The following is a 12,909-nucleotide window of genomic DNA, read 5'->3' as shown; positions in this document are numbered from 1 at the left end:
AGTTACAAGCCAGGGGATTTGGTATGGCTCTCCTCTAAAAATATCCGCCTCAAGGTACCATCTCCATAATTGGCACCTAAGTTCCTGGGTCCCTTCCCTATTAGTGAACAAATCAATCCTGTGGCATTCCGGCTCCAACTACCACACAGTATGAAGATTCCTAATGTCTTTCATGTGTCCCTCTTAAAACCATTAATCACCAGTAACTTCTTTCCGGATCAGACTCGTAAACCGGACCCCATTACTGTCCAAAATAACGAGGAATACGAGGTTCACTCTCTTTTGGATTCTCGCCTATCCAGGGGCCAGTTCCAGTTCTTGGTGCAGTGGAAGGGCTTTGGCCCTGAAGAGAGATCCTGGGTACCTTTAAAGGACATTCATGCCCCGGCCCTTCTTAAGTCCTTCAGGAAAAAGTTTCCAGAGAAACCGTTCATGGACCGTCCTGAGGCCGTTCCTGAAGAGGGGGGTACTGTCAGGAATCGGCGTTCTCCGTGCTCCCCACACAGAGCACTCACTTCCCTTGGCGATTCCTCTGCTCAGCGCCAGGCGCGCCCACGCCCTCCCGCGCGCACACCTGCACCATCCACTGGCTTGGTCCACACGCGTACACGAGTTACGGAGCGCGCTCAGTCTGCACACTCTTCTTCCCGTCCCCCGGTCCTCAGGCTCCGCCCCCGCAAGCCGCACGGGCATACTCAGGTTACCAACAAGTCTCACCTGGCCTGTTATGCCTGCACCAATCTGCAGTGTCTCCCTGTAGCTCTTGCTGACCCGCCCCCGTTCCTAATTGGACCTTCCTGCTTTATCTAGCTCCTCTCTGCTCTCAGTCTTTGCTCGACATAGTCTCTGCATGGAAGTACTTCAGGATTCTCTTAGTGTTTTCACAGGTTCTGACATGGCTTGTACGACTACCCCCTCTGGCTCTCGATCTTGGCACTCCTTGGACAACGCTCACTCTGATACCCCTCGAACCCGGCTTGGACTACGACTACGGAACTTCTTTAAATGGTACTGGCAAGTATTGCTAGCAAACACCACCTGGCCTGGCAACGCCTAATTCACCACACTCCGGACACGCTCCTTCTGCTGCGGGTGTGTGTTCCTATACGTCCCCACCTCAGTATAAGGGACGGGTCTGGTCTGTGGGCAGCACCCGCGTAACACCCAATTACCATCCAAATCCTCAGAATCCCACTTCTCTGGTACATCACTCCTATTGGCAAATCCCCCTAATTCTCCCTCCTATTCGGAACTATACTGCACCTCACCTACATCAGAGCTATACTCAAACTCGATCGGCCCAACCCAGGGTTGCTGAAAATACAGTGCAGCTTTCAGGCAGTTGCGAACCCATCGCGCAGCATCTTTATGCACATAGAGCTGCAAGGGTACATCAGAGGGGGCATGGGCAATAGTGACAGGGGGTAAGGCCTTGGGCTCAACAATGTCCGGGACAGAGTCCTTATGTTTTACTTGGCTACGGTCTGCCACTGGTGGTGTCATCTTAGGAGCTGGGTCAACAGGCCGCCGTTTTCCTTGCCCCACAATCTTATGAATATAGTACTCCATTTCTTGCCGGGAAAGGGCAGTACTCACCGAGTGGTCGCAGCACAGTCCCGATCTGCTCCAGCGGTCGTCTCAGAAGCTCAGCTGGCTCATGATGCGTCTGAAGCCATCCGGCTCTGCTGCCGCCAGGAGATATGCTTGGGTCTTTCCTGGCCTGTTATCTCAGCCGGTGGTCTTTGGACCCACTTTGCATAGCGTAACCGCTGGACTGCATTGCTGGTCCATGGTAGTTGGTGATGGCTTCACAGGCTACATATAATAAGCTCTGCACCATGGGCAAGTAATTCCCCAGAAAAGGTCCCTGCCCGGGAAGCTACACTTTGTGCAAAGGTACTCCGGATATCGGACCTCTGCTACCTTCACAACCAGGAGGTTTCCTGGCAGACAGTAATTGAAAAAGTCAGTTTGCTATCTTGGGCGTGGATAAGGTGCCTGGAGGGAGCAGGACAGGTAAGGTGAGTCCTCTCTCTTGGCTAGCTCTGGGGAACTGAGGGTTCGGAAGGTCGTATCCGGCTCCTCCCTCAGTGACGTCGGTGGCTGCTGATTGGTTGGTGCAGTGTCCCTTCCCTTTGGTGGAGTTTAGAGTAGGGACACACTGCAGAAAGGCTTGACTCTGGCTCAGCACCGAGCCACTCACAGGGAAAAGCTTGCAACTTTTTGCAAACTTTCCATGCGGTCTCCCAGGTCAGCGGGAACCGCCATTTTGTATCAAACTGAAGCCTACGCCCAGTACAGGTCTAACTTGTGTAGTTATCACAGCCTACTCGCTCTGGGGAGCAGACATTTCGTCAGCAGCCCCACATGTAATTGTAATGTCCTCACTGTCTCCTCCCACTGGTGAAACCAGGAGTCCTAAGCAGAACAGAAAGGGCGTGGTCATGGCTTTCGCACCACCCAACAAACTTGTAAAAGTCAATTCTGTATTTTGCAAATCATCCACGTGGTCCACACGATTCCAGAAGGAATTTTCTGTAGTTCTTTGCAATATATAATTAGGTGACCAGTGGAACATTATTATACCCCTGACTAGGCAGAACTCTTTCTGTGGTACACTGCACACAATTACAGTCTAGTTTGAGTACCCTGTGACTCCCTGTGCATCAACGGCAAGTAGCACTGTGGTGGCTTTTCCAGCAGAGGGGTATAGGCACCTGAGTACATGGAGGCACCCCTCCTAAGACCCCACCTAGAGTACCTTACGCCGCCCCGCTCGGCTGCCGGCATCGCAGACCCTCTTCAAAGGTCTCTGGGACTCGTTAACCAGAGCACCCCCTTTAGGCATCATACAACTACCCGCCTCAGGGTGACTCTGAAAAGCAATAGCCCTCTGCTATATGCAGAAGAACTTGTTTCCCTTCCCCCTGATAGATTGTGAGGGGGGAAAACCCATGACATCTTCTGGCAGGCCCGTTCTTACCAGGACTTACTGCCAGGGAGGGCAGACATAGTAGCCAAGGAAACCAGCCTGGCTACTACATATGTATATGTAGCGGTCATGTAAAATGGCTACAGTCATCTCTCCTGCTGACAGTAAGGCCTGGTAAGTTGTGGGCATGCCAGCAGTAATTATGGAGGTTTGCCCTCACACCCTGGTGGGGTGCCCTGTGTATGGATGGGAGTAGTCACATGCTCTGACTCCATGGTTAGTGATGTCAGAGGTGTGTCAGCTTCCAGAGTGTACATAAGGCACAGCACTGAGTCTAAAGTTAGTTCTGCTAAGAGGAGGAGGAGTTCTGGCAGGAGTTCAAGTTCTAGTACTAGCCTGAGTTACTGAGAGTTCTAGTTATGTTATAGTAACTGAAGAGGAGACTGTGTCCAGGGACCTGGCACAGGGCAGTGATCCCTGCGGGGACAGGGAATCCCTATCTAAGGAGAGATACACCTTTTAAAGGGAGGCACTGACTGGACATGAGTGGCTAGATATCTACTGCGAGGGGCAGCTAGCCCACTCAGGCAATAAAGATGTTCTCAATCACAAAACCTCTCGTGTACATGTGTGGAATGAATGTACAGAGAGGAGCACCACGGAGGAGTTCCTCAACAGGATCATCCCCATGCGGACGCAGGGACCCTGATGAGGTGGAGGCGCTGCACTGGAACTAGGTGAGACTCAGCACACTACCTCAGCTGCCTGTCTGGACGGGTCCTCCCCACACATCATCATGCGGGAGACTCAGGAGTCCTGTTGCCAACAGGTGCACCACCAGACACTACCACACTGTAATGGGGGCCGGTTAGACCACAGGGGCCAATGTGAGATTGGGTGGGTCAGGCCGATTCAGAAATACCGTTACATTTGGAGGCGAGCTGCTGAGATCAGATCTGTCATCAGGACAGGCTCTAGCTAGGCACACTGGGAAACAGGGAGAGAGTCAGCTGCCAGTCTGTGCTGCGTAGGGACGGACCTAGGGGTGGTCAGGGGGCTGACGGGATATTGTCAGTTCGCAGGGACGACCTAGGGGCCTGAAAGAAGTGAGGGGTTTGGAGCCGGGCTATAGCTGACCGAGTCACCTTGAGGCAGTGCTGGTTGGTAGGACGCCTAAAGGGATAGCCTGTAACGTGGTCAGGAATCCTGGAGAGGGTCTGCGCTAGGCTGACCGAGAGAGGTAGACGCCCCAAGTACTGCATGGCAGAGCCAGAGTACCTAGCCCATTCCAGACACTTACCATAGGGAGCACAGATTGTGAGGAAGGAGTCACAGCAGACACTGAGAGAGTGAGCCTAGCCTGAGGTAGTGCAACATGAGTCCAGCCTAGATCAGGTACACATGTGGTGGTGCATCTGAGCAATCTTTATTGTACTGATGTGGAGGCTGCCCCGCAGAGCGGAGCCCCATGTACGATAACTGTTACGAGAGAATGGAGGATCCGCGTGGTGCGGAGAACACAAAATGGCGACCAGAGGCTGATGGGGAAGGCACCCGTGGCGTGCGCCCCACTGAAGAGCAAACTGTCGCAGAGTTATCGTTAACCAGTCTGCTCTGGAGCGGAGCGAAGGCCGTGGCTGCCCCGTTTTTATCCTGTCTGGGACACTGAGGGGCCACCCTTGAAGAGTGTGAGGAAATTGTGATAATTGGGGGAGAACCCCGCGAGGAGAGCAAACAAACTGACTTTTTGGGCTTAAGAGCCAACCAAAATGGCGGTTCCCGCTTGCTAGGGAAACCGCATGGGACAGTCACAGAGGAAATGGCTGATGCAGAACTTGCAAAGAGCTGGCCGGGAATGGCGCGAACAGCAGAGCCCCGCCCTGATGGGGGGCATGGCACGAAAGCTATGGCTGCGCCTTCATGGACAGTGACTCACTCGGCCCCTGTGCTGAGTCAACCGCTTAGTCTATGGGACCCTCCCCTGATTTCCACCAGGGGGAGTGACTTTCAACTATGGCCTGTGGGAATGCACCCACTGGGCCCAGGGACTGATATCCAGACGGCGCCACTACAAAAAGTAGTTCCGGCCGCGGAAATGATTTGCAAGAAAGAGGGATATTTTGCACGCAAAGCCGCTGCAAGGAGAAGGCGGGAACTAGCCGCGGGAAAAGAATCCAGCTCTGAGGAGGAAACTGGCGCGAAAACGCAGACCGCGCCCACCAGGACTGAGAAAGGCGCGGCCTTAATTAAGGGGCATGATATTCACTACAATGCGGGCTGCCTGGACGCACTGTCAACACGGCGGCACGTTGCCCACATTACGGGACATTATATCTGTGGCCCATGCCCACATTTATACCCATTCAACCTGCTGACCCCCCGGGGGATACGGCTAAGCGCTCCGCCGAGTCCCCTGGTGCACTGTGGCTCAACCGTGCGAGTCCCGGAGAAAGGGGACTGGAGTCGACCAAGTCGGCTGGGTCAGTATCGGCCGAGGCGGTCGGGTCACTCCCCGACCGCGCAGAGACAAGGATTTCGCCACGCTCGGTAACCCCGAGATCCAGGAAGGGAGATTACTCAGATGAGGACCTCCGTGAACTAGCGGCGGCGAAATCGGGATCCCAGAGGGACCCAGGACGGACGACACCCCGTGGGGTGAGTGGCAGCTGTCAGAAAGACAGAACGTCCCCCGCAGATCGGCGAGCCGAGAGACGGAGTCCCTCCACCTCAGAACGTGGCGGCGACGGACGAGAGACGCCGGCACCCATGCGGACGGGTAAGAGGAGTCCCTTCACTTAACTTGCCCCAGCAGACGGTGTAGGAGCAGAAGGGCCGTGCCAGGCCCAAGGCGCACGTGAAGAGACGGCATCACTTCCGGTGAAGACGACGGCGGAGCTTCCGGATGTCGTCATCGAAGAAGAGATCCCGAATGGGGGTCCAACCCGCGATGACGGTGTTTCCGGTTCCGGGGAGGACATCACTTCCGGTGGCGACAGCGGAACCGCTGGGAACAAAGCAGCGACGCTGCGGCGATCGGGGGAAGGTCCCCGATCACCTCCAAGGCCCAGAAGTTGGATGGGCGATCCGAGGACTGAGGAGGGTGAGATATCCTCATTGGACCAGTCTACGGACAGCCAGGAATGGGTCGTAACCCCGTGGGGTCCTATCACTCGCCCCTATGCCCCATCCCCTGGCCTAGATAAAGCCCCTGCCCCTGTCACCTGTTCCACGGGATCCCCGCCTAGCCTGGAACTCATGGACATACCTTCGGGGGGGAGGAGAGACGGACTGGGGAAAGACAGCGCAGTGGTGCTACGGAGGGCGATTCTCGGGGAGGGGGAGAGTTGAGAGTGGCCGCGGTAGGCCGGTGGTTGCCCCCTGCAGTTCCTGAACCGGTGAAAAAGGCCCCGGGATCTTATAGGTGGTCTGTACCGCGATCTGAACGGTCGTCGGGGGTATTTTCCCTGGAAGATGATAGGGAGACAGGGGGGTCACATAAATTTAGAGAGAACCGTTGGTGGGCCCCACTATTCGAAGGGTACTCCGCGTGGATGGACCGCACTCGGTTCCTCATCCGGCGAGAAGATGTAGTGGATTACTGGTGGGCTGTGGGAGAGTTTACACCTGAGCAAAGGGACAGAGAGTTGCAAGAGCGGTGGCTGCAGATTGAGCATAGGGAGATAGAACCCATGGGTCCTAGTATCCTATCAGACCCCGTGGACCCTGATGAGCCCCTATCATGGGTGTTACCTGGGAGGGCAGGTAAGGCTGACCTGACTAGGATAAGATAGTAGCCACCATAATGGCTCGGTATAAATCATCCCACGGGTTGGAGTACCCGTATGTCCCTGAGCCTCTTATGGACGAAATAGAGGAAAACAGAGATAGGTGGCTTAAGGAGGCCATTGAAATGCATTTAGTAGGAAGAGGAAGTGCAGTAGTAGGGAAGAAGGCCGAGGAACGGATAGAGCACTTAGTGCGTGTGTGGGGCATTGGTAGAAACATTTATAAACACAGGGTGACATATAGGCCCGAGAGGGGACTGCCTAGGCACTATCACGTCACGGTCCTAGACATGGGCGGTAGAGAGGTCAAGAAACCTGACCCGAGTCACTATTTTTAGGGGGTACTATACATTACGCTGGTTCATGGCTGCTGGTCGGGGCGGGCTTGGCGGAATGTACTGTAGACATTTTGTTATATACCATGGAAATTTGTATGTGAAGTTAACCTAATTATGTGTTGTATTTCAGTGCTTCCTGGAAAAGGGTATACAAATTTAGGTCCCAGCGAGGACGATGGGATTCACCAGGGGGAGAATGTAGCAGTCATGTAAAATGGCTACAGTCATCTCTCCTGCTGACAGTAAGGCCTGGTAAGTTGTGGGCATGCCAGCAGTAATTATGGAGGTTTGCCCTCACACCCTGGTGGGGTGCCCTGTGTATGGATGGGAGTAGTCACATGCTCTGACTCCGTGGTTAGTGATGTCAGAGGTGTGTCAGCTTCCAGAGTGTACATAAGGCACAGCACTGAGTCTAAAGTTAGTTCTGCTAAGAGGAGGAGGAGTTCTGGCAGGAGTTCAAGTTCTAGTACTAGCCTGAGTTACTGAGAGTTCTAGTTATGTTATAGTAACTGAAGAGGAGACTGTGTCCAGGGACCTGGCACAGGGCAGTGATCCCTGCGGGGATAGGGAATCCCTATCTAAGGAGAGATACACCTTTTAAAGGGAGGCACTGACTGGACATGAGTGGCTAGATATCTACTGCGAGGGGCAGCTAGCCCACTCAGGCAATAAAGATGTTCTCAATCACAAAACCTCTCGTGTACATGTGTGGAATGAATGTACAGAGAGGAGCACCACGGAGGAGTTCCTCAACAGGATCATCCCCATGCGGACGCAGGGACCCTGATGAGGTGGAGGCGCTGCACTGGAACTAGGTGAGACTCAGCACACTACCTCAGCTGCCTGTCTGCACGGGTCCTCCCCACACATCATCATGCGGGAGACTCAGGAGTCCTGTTGCCAACAGGTGCACCACCAGACACTACCACACTGTAATGGGGGCCGGTTAGACCACAGGGGCCAATGTGAGATTGGGTGGGTCAGGCCGGTTCAGAAATACCGTTACATATACAAACCATATATGCTCACCAAATCTGGACAGGATTTTATAAAAAGCAAGATGACACAATAAAATAAAAAGACTAGACCATATTTATGGCTACATATAAAAATAATTCCAAAATATGTATACATTAGGAATAGATAGAGGAATAGTAAAAAATAGAATAGCATGTGTAAAAAAGTTGTTAAAAACTCATGAGAAGAAATCATGTGAAGAAATACATAACGAAAATTGTCCAAAGAAAGGAAATGTATCAAATGTATAAATTGATATTTAAATGAATATGTAACATAGCCTCCTGGCAGTTACTTCTGTTTCTGGGCCTTTCCTCTGTCAGTCCTGTTAGTGCAGGCAATGGAAAGGTTAAATCCAATTTTAGGCCTGTATGTGTATTTCAGCCTTGAATGTTGTAGCAATATTCGAGGGCGGGCTTTGCAACTCTGAGGTTGTCAATCTAAGGGGTGGATATTGGTTGGAACGCCCCCTGCTGCGTGTGGGCCAATCTGTATCCAGCTCTGGCTTGTAATGAGTCAGAGTTAGAGACACTCCCCTATGATGTTCAAATTGGGACATGCCTCCTAAATGATCAGTTAGTGTCAGTTGAGAAAGAGTTAGAGAGGAGACAACATATGAAGAAACCTGTCTCTCCCTTCCCCCATGCTGAGGGGAAGGGGGGGAGGGGGGAAATAATATCATGCTGTGCAGGCATAGGAGGAATGAGAAATATGCTACTACTGATTCTCTGTGTTGGAGCTGCCACCAATAAATACTGAAAATACATTGCTGTGTGGGATTCCTGTCTCTGGGAATGAAGGAGTGTCAGTGGGGGTCCATCCCCTGAAGACCCCAGAGGATCCTCACTGGCTGGAGGCACTGCACCATCAGAAGACATCAGAGATCAAGGTAATCTGTCCCCCTGTTCCCTGTCCTGGTTCTCACCCTCCTTCCTTCATGGCTTCTACTGAGATTACATTGGGGTGTATTGTATAGCTACTCCGCATGGGTTACCTTGACTCGGACTTGACGATGAGGTAGCAACGTTGTAGAATAATGGGCGCCAGAAACTTTTATAGTATTACAGTCATTAATTCCTGTCCCTATGGACAGGGACCACTCATACATATTTTAATAACGATGTACTGTATTTTATTACATACATACATGAGTACAGTTCTTCCATCAGTGCCCAATCTTAACACTCAAATGAAGGTACTTTGACTTAGTTGCTCTGAGTAAATATGGGACTTGGCCCCCCTAGTTGCTTCAGAAACATCAACAGTATTGATCCTATTGCTATGGGCCCCTACAGGAATCCTGGTGGGTCTTTTCTTACTTGACCCAATACCTTTTGACTGCTGGGGAACTGCCACTTACACATACAGTATATGGATGAGGAATCTTGGCGCTGATCCGTGGTTAGAGCCGATCCGCCAGCACCCGGGAGCCATCTTTCCTGAAGGCCTCTATGGTATTTGAGGACTGTAGTTATAAAATTGAAGCAAATAAAGTGAAGTAGATTTATATGAAAAAAAATCTTCACATAGGGATTATATTATTTTGTATTATATTTCTGAATGCATTTGGTGCGTTTTGTTTGTTTTTTTGCTCTAGTTTTGCCGCCAGGAGACTTTGATACATAAACCCTATGTGTTCATTTTGCTTTGATACATACAGTAAACCCCTTAATTTCTTATGCATTTCTGAATTCATTAACCTTTTGTTTTTGCAACATCACCTGTGCATCTGAAGGACCTTTCTTTAATAATATAGAACCTATGAGATATAGTGAAATAATTTATTGATGGTAACATACCATATGGCATTTAAAAAAAGGATTACAAGAGCAAAGTTCTACAAAAGCAACTATTCTTAACGGTAGATTCTACCTACTTTTTTTGGTTAATTTGTATGAACAACTATCCCTTTCCTTAATCCCGATCATGTTTTAAAATCAAAGAAGATAAAGTGTTTCACTGTATTGAAATGCTTAGTGGAAGTAAGTGGAGTATGGTCTGCGTCTGCAGCTGGAATCAGTGAAGGAAACATACTATACCAGTTGGAAGTCGTTCTCAAATGGGTCTCACACGGAGTACAGTTTCATATAATTTATTTTTGGTGTCACAGGGTACTGAGAAATATATAAAGTTTCACGGCAAATGTGCCCCTTTATCAGGTGCCAAACAGCATGAGCCCGGAGCCAAAGAGATTCAGTTATCCCCATGGAGAATGCTGAATTTCACGCCTAAACAATCAATCTACATGACAGTAATGAATTTGCATAGGGTCCGGCCTGGTTGACATATACTTCTGGATCCAACACAGCCACAACTAAGATGTATTTTAGCAGAAAAGCGGTAAAAACAAATTAAAAGGCTAAAAATGAAAAAAGTATATTTATGTATATCTTTATTTATATACCGCAGCGCCATCATGTACATACACTGGCGACACACTTTATTCGATCTCGGCTAGTCCCACGAATTCGGGTATACCCGGGTGTATTGAGGTTTGTGACTGTTTTCTGCCCGAGTGCATTGAGGTATTTTCCAAGCAGGGATTGAAGCATTTTATTCCCGCTGGCTGCAATACTGCACAGTATATATATATATACTGCATTACAATTCATGAATTTATGCCATCTGGTAGACACGCGAAGCATTGCAGCCTATTAAATCCTAATCATTATCATTTAACAGATCAGCCGCCCGTCAGCCAGGCATGAACCCAGGCTGGGAAGGCAAACGCAACGGGGCTTGTCAGAGGTGAGGAGCGGCGCATTCCAGGTATCTGCCAGGTACATACTGGGTATTTGCTCGAATAAAGTGTGTCGGTGCAGTAGCGCTTCCCAACAGTAATACACTTGACATAATAATATAACCCATAATGTGAAAAAACACTTTAGACATAAAAGTAACAATATGAAAGAGTCCCTGCCCAGAATAGCGTACAATCTAAGTGGTAAGTAGGGAGAACTTACAGAGACAGAAGGAGGGTGTTATGATAAGTGTGTCTGCAAGGGGTCAAGCTCAGTGCATCAGAGATGTACAGTATCAGCCAGCGGAGCTACCCATATGCTTCGCTAAAGAGGTGTGTTTTAAGATACAGATGTAGGCAGACTTACTAACCTCAGTGCCATGATTTTCACTGTGCCTGCGCTGCTCCATTGCGGTTACAGATCTCGGAGCCCAAGGACAATAAACTGCCCCGGAGGATTAATGCTGCGAGTTCCATGTTTCTGAATAGGACCCTGCAGCGTTAGTCCTTTTGGGCCATATGCTGGGAGAAAATACCAATACTCACCTTTCAGATGAGCTGTGCTGCTGTTACATGTCCTGTCCAAACCCCTTTATGATGTAGATGATCAAATATGGTCATATACTGTAGCCTCCCCCTGATGATGTAGAGCCCATATAAGGGTATCTACATCATCCAGGGAGAGGAAAATACAGCCCTGCATCTCTTACCTTCAGGAGACACGGATCCAGCAGAGGTGGCTGCTGATAGAGACCAGACATGGCTGCACAGCTCATCTGAAACGTGAGTAGCTGTATTTTCTCCCTGCAGCACGGCCCATCAAGCAATGCTGTGGCGTCCCATTGAAAAGCATGGACCCCCACAGCGTTAATGCTTCGAGATCGCAAGACTTGCTGTTTATAGTCTATGCAACCACTGACTATAAGAAATTACATGGTAACCACTGAATGTTAAGCATAGGGTACAGACACCAGTTTTAAGGAACATTTGGAAGACATACGTAGTAACCAACAATAAGCCTGTAAGTTACCTGTATTGGTATGCAGAACCCTTAGAGGGGCAGTTGATCAGATAGACTGGAGTATGAATTTAATGGTAGAAGAACTAAATTCTCAAAGTGACTGTTGATAAGTAAATGTGGTTAAAATACCAAAGTTTATTGAGATATACTGAAGGAATAAAATATACAGCTATAGTAATTGACTTATGACCGTGTATACTGCACTTGAATTCAGTGAGTCCAGTGTTCCTGTCGCCAGAATGCTGATCTTTGTGGCTTCTCCTGTGGTTGCTGCAATGGGGCTGCTGCTAACGCTGATCACAATTTCCGACTGAAGTACCCTGTCGGGAGTGACATCATCGGTGGGCGGAGTGAGGCGCAGCTTTTGTTATAGGCTAAACAAGACGTCATATGATCCCTGAAGGCTTCCTCAACCAGTCAGATGATGCGTTACTCCTTCCGGTAAGGAGAACAGCATCAATTTTGTCATGATGATGTCTGGGGCGTGTCCAAATGCCCCTTATGTAGATCCGCCACCCCTCGTGAAAGCGTACCTGTTGTCAATATGATGACTGGGGGCGTGTTGAATAGAGCTGAGCCTGCTTCCCCAACACCGCAAATGTTACACCAGGCACAGGAAAGGCAGCCTCCAGCATAGCGAACTTCCAGGGAATATTTAAAAATGTAAAGAGACAAAAGAAGGGTACATGTTAATATACAGTAAACTTCCTGAAATAAAATAAATGACACAGAGAACATAATGTTAGTTGCAGAGTACCACCAGGCACAATGTATGTACAACTTAGTCCCATCCATAAACACCTACACTAAACATGTACACAGCACTCGTAAAATGTATGAAAAACCTAGCCAAATTCATGTCAACAATATTCGTGTGAAATGATCTGAGCTGTGCAACGAGTCCAAGAGTTTAGATGTGGGTTGAAAATGCGACAGCCAAAGGATGGGTCCTAACGCTGGCTGACAAAGGGGATCAGAAGGGGTTATGCCACAAAATTCAGACAGAAGGGCAATGTAGTTGATTACAGCAGTGGTCAGGGCAAACAAAGGCGAGGATCAAGGTGTTCAGTGTGGAT

This window comes from Ascaphus truei, chromosome 1 (assembly GCF_040206685.1).
Source record: "Ascaphus truei isolate aAscTru1 chromosome 1, aAscTru1.hap1, whole genome shotgun sequence".
Taxonomy (NCBI): domain Eukaryota; kingdom Metazoa; phylum Chordata; class Amphibia; order Anura; family Ascaphidae; genus Ascaphus; species Ascaphus truei.
The sequence above is the reverse complement of the archived record's forward strand: the minus strand, read 5'-3'. Positions refer to the sequence as shown.